General features: G+C 34.6%; 1 protein-coding gene across 1 annotated transcript in view; it reads right to left on the bottom strand.

Moving 5' to 3' along the window:
- LOC108735085 overlaps nucleotides 1–3,884 on the bottom strand; it is a 22,317-nt gene extending 18,433 nt beyond the window's left edge. Inside the window, exon 1 of the mRNA XM_018466901.1 lies at nucleotides 3,520–3,884. The gene's annotated coding sequence lies outside the window, so the exon portion shown is untranslated. The remainder of the gene's footprint in view (nucleotides 1–3,519) is intronic.
- Between the last annotated feature and the right edge of the window lie 2,452 nt (nucleotides 3,885–6,336).

Genomic DNA, 6,336 nt, shown 5'->3' with positions numbered 1-6,336 from the left:
GAGCTGCCTGCGACGCGCTGATGAGATCCAAAAAGATCGAAATCGCGATCCGCGTCTGGCAGTTTCGACAGAATACAGACCACTTCGAATTATTTTATACAAATATAATTTTAATTAAAGCATTTGTCTATACGATTTGTAAATATTCAGTTTTGAAATGGTTTTACGGTTAGTTCTTTCTTTCTTCAGTACCAATGATCAGCTAACAAAAAACCAAAACAAGTCTGATGGACATCACTATTCAGTATCAAGAAAAATTGAAATAAACACAATCTGTCTGCAGAACAAACCCAAATTTTTGGACTTCATATAAACGCATACAAAGGCAATTGATTGATCGATCGAAAGTTACCAATTACAAACGAGATACTGAGCTGTATATTGTTTGGGAGATATACTTTTTTTGGAAGAGTCCTGTGTATCAGTATTAGAAGACCTCCTTTAATAAAGGAACTAATATAGGTTAATTATGCATGTCTTTCATAAAGTTTCAAATTTATTACAATATGAAAATTTAACCGAAGCTAAAACGCTAGTAAAAGGCTTTTGAAACATCACGCTCCAATTGCAACCCGTGTTTAACAGGTCAAAATGATTTTATTACGCTCTATCATAAATTAATTTGCAATTTAAAACATGCAACATTAATGACAACAAATTTCAGAATAAACGGCTTCAAATGCATTTCTAAGCCACACCTAGCCAGTAAGTTTTTAATGCGTTTATTGTTTTGCTTTAGGTTGATAAATGTTATTATCATTAAACAATGCAATTAAAATTGTAATTGGAGATATTTTTGTCATGGACAAGTAAATGTCAACAACTGTTTAGGGTGGTAGCTGTTGAAACTTATGCATAACTATTAAAACAAAACACATACAAATAATAACTTTCACGGAAATTGTATTAGCATCTTCAACGTTAGGAAAATAAAAAGATATTTAAGGACAGGAAGCCACGTCTACTTTGGAATAATGTATAGAGTGATCATAGCTGGCTCCAACTTCCTTAGTACACACCTGTTTACTTTGAAAAGCATCTCGAGCTAAAACGTTACGTGTTACTGTCTATTTCAAGAAATCTCAGCCATGAATTTCTGACAACCAACGCAACGATTCAAATTTATTGTCCTTTCCGGAGCTTTTAGATTAAGTCGCTCGTGAAAAGAAGTTTCTGATCTAGTTAATCTTTACCCATGAAACAAAGTTCGAGTAATTTCACCACAGGAGGTTCCCCAGTAAGGAACAAGTATTAAAAAGCGTTTGTAGTTGTAAAACATTCAAGACGAGAAGTTTTGCAAGAAGAAGTAAAATGTGTTCGAAAACGAAGCAAGGTATTCTAACACGTTTGATTGGATTCTTAATACGTAAAGCAAGTCAAAACTGGAACAATATTCCGTTTTTGGTTTCACACATTCATTATCATAAGGTCGTTAGTCCTAAGACTGGCTGGACACGCACCTACACTCTTTCCTATCCTGAGCTAATCTTCGTATTTCCCCAAAACTAGAACATCCCAGATCCTTAACTATTTGCGAACAGTAATCTAATCTAGGTCTACCTCTACCCCTCCTAACTCCCGTTCACGCCTGAGAAGGTGTCCTATTAACCTATCTTGCTTGTTTAGTCCTCTGTTCTCCTATTCTTTCTAATACATATTGTCATCTGTATTTAAGAATCAACTGACATTGAGAAAAAACGAAACAGAAAACATTTAAACTATATGTACCTACACCTATTGCATTTTGATTCTAAAAATCGTTCATCATCATAGGGTCGTTAGTCCTAAGACTGGTTAGACTCGTACCTCCACTCTTTCCTATTCTGAGCTAAACTTCGCATTTCCAAAAACTAGAACAACCCGCATCCTTAACTATTTGTGAACAGTAATCTAACCTAGGTCTACCTCTATCCCTCCTAACTCCTGTTTCTGCCCCTAATGTGTCTCTGTCTAGACCTTCATGCCTGCCTGAGAAGGCAAGAAAGGTTAATAGGACCTACTAACCTTTCTTGCCTATTTCTTATTGACTTCCATACAGTCCTCTGTTCTCCTATTCTTTCTAATACCTCTTCATTTCTAACCTTCTCTATCCACGGTATCCTCATCATTCGCCTGTAATACCACATTTCGAACGCTTGTAACTTTTTCTTTTCCAGCGCGTTCATTGTCCATGTTTCGCACACAAACATATACCTACCTTTAACAATCTTTTTCGAATTTCTTAATTAACCGTTCGCTAGCATAGAAGCAACTTCTTTCTATTGAAGGCGAGTCAACCCTGCGCTATCCTCTGCTTTATATCCCTACTACTCCTTCCGTCCTGACTTATTTGACTTCCTAGATACCTAAAATCGGCCACTTCTTCTAATTTTTCGTCTCCTATCTTTACATTCGCTCTTTTCGTACTTTTTGTTACCTAGCATACCAGTATTTTTTTACTTTTATTTATTTTCATACAGTACTGTTTTGTCAGTACCGCATCCGTTTTATTTAAAGCTATCTCTAACTCCTCCTTGCTAAATGCACATTATCATTTTTAAATTTATATTATTTATGGACAAGAAATTCTTAGAAAATCCAACAGAGCTATTAGTTAGACCGAAATGCGATCTCTCCATCAAAAAAAACAAAAAACTCTTTTGGATGCTACAAGGGGATAATAGCTTTGATCAAACCTTAAAATTAGATTCAAATTTTAGGGACAAATTAAATATAATCTGTTTGGATCATTGACCAATTAATCCTAGTTGTAGCGGTATGAATCCAGCAGCATAATTCATTTTCCTACTCGAGCTTCCAAGTCTTTGACTAGCTGTTTGAATTTGCCCTAGTCCTTTTAATCAAAGGATTAAATGGAGTAATATTTTGGACTTTTAATTCTTCTCAATTTTATCGACACTTTGGCTTTAACATACATGTAACTTGCACGTATTTCTTTATGAAGATGAAAATGTGCTAAGAAAATTCAATTGTTATCAAATAATAAACAATACGACATTTATAGAAAAGAACAAGATACTGATAGCTGAAAGTAGAGTATCTAAATTAGAAGTGATCGTCGTCAATAATAGCTCAGGTTAAGAGTTCTTTAAAAAAAGGAAACGAGCATTTGCTTACGTAACTCTTAAACCATTTATTCCACCTCCGTAAAAAAATCAAACTATTTTCTAATGTTTCCTTTTACCTACAATTTATCTTTTCTTATATTTATATCAGTGTAATTAAATACAAATTTTGTGAAGGACGAATCTCAGTTGATAGTTGAAGATCGTCAACCATTTAAAATTTTTTTTTGCGTAGTTATTTCTCCATTATCTTAAAACGGGAAATATGTCCCCGTATGTCCCTCTAAGTGCATATTTCTATTTCTGAATGAGATACAAATTTTGAAAATTTTTTCAAAAGATTCTGGCAAATGTTATAACTTCTACAACGACTGATTGTTGCTAATGGATAATGAATACAATTTCTCGCAGCATCCTATTTACTGAACAATTACAAATGACCGTTATTACATACCTCGTATTTTAGATTAAGGTCCATGATATTATTAGAACTGGCAATGACAGTATTAAATCATAGTGAGGATGTCGTAACAGTTAAAAACCCAAATCACTCGCGAACAAAACCCGCGCGAAATGTCACATCGAACATCGGCCAATCATCATCATCGTTTATTCGTGTACATGTATGATAACTAGCAACGTTTTCGCGTAATTATTTTATCAAAAGCGACGGTGCGTGCGTGCAATTGTTTGTGCACTCGCGATGGGTCGGCAGATACGAACGCATGCACCGATAGACGCGCTGCACCGAGCGTGCTGTCGATGATGCATCGGAAAATTAAATTTAGAAGTATGCGCTTTCAAGAAAACGTCTCTTTTCCGTTGCAAGTCTCAATTTACTGAATTAATCACGTAAATACTTTGAGAATGTGTAGGTTTTCGTTCAGGGCGGGCATAAGTGGGAAACCGGTCTTTCCACCACAGTCTACGCTAAACAACGCTACATTCATAAATAAACAAATTACCCACTTAATAAATGCGCAGTTGTACAACCAATAGCGGATTAGTAAAGCTGAAGGACTGTTTGAGATGATACCCTTAATTATGATATTCCTTATATGTCAATAAGTGTAGGTTTGACTCGCGTATACCTACTTAAGAACCTTATCAAATATACTTGGTACATTAAATGATTTTCCACAATATTCGGAGACAAACAAAGATATAAATGTTAGTTTGGAGATAACGGAAGCAATGATGATTTTGATTGCAAATCAGAAAGTGTTTGGTTTAATATTCGAAAAAACTATCCAAAAATGTATAAGGTTGCTCCACTTTTTGGTCTTTCATTTTGGAATCCTTTAAACATTTAAAAGCTTTTCATCTAACTATAAGATGACCAGTTTGACATGCAAACAGACATCTTTTGGGTGTTCCATTATCTCCAACTACATTGTGATGCAAAGTCAGATGGTAAGGCAGATGGCCTTCTTCAGCCTCTTTACAGGAATCATGGGGATGGATGGATGGTGATTGGGGTAGGAAAACTCAAGTGGGCGGAATGAAGGCAGAAGAAAAAAATTGTTTGGTCTAATATATGAAAAAAGTATCCAAAAAGGTGCAGGGAGATCGTCTCTATAACGCCCTACTTTTCATCTTTCATTTTGAAATTTTTTGATATATAATGATGAAGGCATTTTTAATTAACTAATTATGAGATGACAACTGTGACATGTAAACAAACATCTTCTGGGTGTTCCATTATCATCGACTACACTGTGATGCAAAGTAGGACGATAAGACAGAAATCCCTCTTCAACCTCCTTAAGGAATCATGGGAATATAGATGGGTGGAGATTGAGGCGACAAAGATGCAATGGACGAAATGAAGACCAAAGGGAAGTGAAAGATTATCTATACAATTGGTATTCTTACTGTCTCAGTATTGGCTAAGTGATCCAATGAAACCAGCGAAAAACTTGGAACAGCGTGGACGGATCAGGAATCGTCAAAAGGGAGAAGTAACAACCCTGAAAATATCCCAAGTGATCGATACCAAAACGTCAGCAACAGAGATAATTATGATGCAGTGTAATCCAAAATTGTAAACAAATCCACGACAGCCAATAACACACTGAACCAGAATTAATCATTAAGTAATAAGTTACATTCGATAAATCTTTTGGGCATTCCTTTCACTCAATAATTTGTTGTAAACAAAATCATTTTTCAAAATTGTTTTCATGTTTTCGCTAGATTAAATACAAAAAAATACATATATGATACTTATATGTATGTGGGTACGATTAAAAAAGTTGAAATGAGTCACAGCTTTGGTACATTGTACATACAACACCTACATATATTTTATTTTTATCGTTTTCAGGTAAGTATTAACTGAACGAAAAGGCATAATTCCTACACCTTTCCTCGGTAATTTGGCAAATACTTAAGGAGCCTTCACATAAACAAAACCGTTTCGAAAACTGGGTCAAAATAACAAACTGACAGCCAAAATAAACTTTATTTACATCACTTTGTTACGGTAACGATGGAAAGCCCTGTCTATGCTTGTTTCATTGCCTGTAAAATTATCCTTAAACCCATTTGTCATAGAAAATCATTTTGGTTCAAAATAGCAAAAGAACGAGGTAGATTCGTATTACTGGCATTCAACTGCTCAGTATAGTGTCATGCTTAATTATATGTCATTAATAACTATAGTATATCATGAATAATGATGCACATATACCTTTTAATGCACGTAGAGCCCATTGGGCACTTTCTATTTATTAACTGATTTCTTGAGTTCTATGATATTGTTATTCTACTATGATCTAAATCTTTTCGAGCAAAAGAGTGAATTTCCTTTATGTTTCATCAATAACTGGAGACGAAAACCCGATTAAAAAAAGCTCTCGATTTTTAATATTTATGAAATTAGATAGCCCAGGATGGAGAAAGCAGTAGAGATATAAAACAAAAATGGCGTTAGGTCGAATCGTTTTTGAGTAAAAGGATAATTTTATTGATGTTCTGTCAACTGGAAACGAAAAACTAGTTAGAAGAAGTCCTCGAAATATATAATGAAAACTACCTACGATGATGTAGGTATTGTGTGCACCCTTACTTATTTTAAAAGAAAAGGAAAATTAAATAAACATGTTCCCCATNAGAAAGCGCTAGAGATATAAAACAAAAATGGCGTCAGGTCCAATCATTTTTTGAGTAAAAGGGTAAATTTTATTGATGTTCTGTCAACTGGAAACGAAAAACTAGTTAGAAGAAGTCCTCGATTTTCAATATTTATGAAGTCAGACAGCCCAGGATG

Source organism: Agrilus planipennis, unplaced genomic scaffold, assembly GCF_000699045.2.
Source record: "Agrilus planipennis isolate EAB-ADULT unplaced genomic scaffold, Apla_2.0 scaffold20, whole genome shotgun sequence".
NCBI lineage: Eukaryota > Metazoa > Arthropoda > Insecta > Coleoptera > Buprestidae > Agrilus > Agrilus planipennis.
Note: the sequence above shows the minus strand (reverse complement) of the source record. Positions and strands in the feature narration are given on the sequence as shown.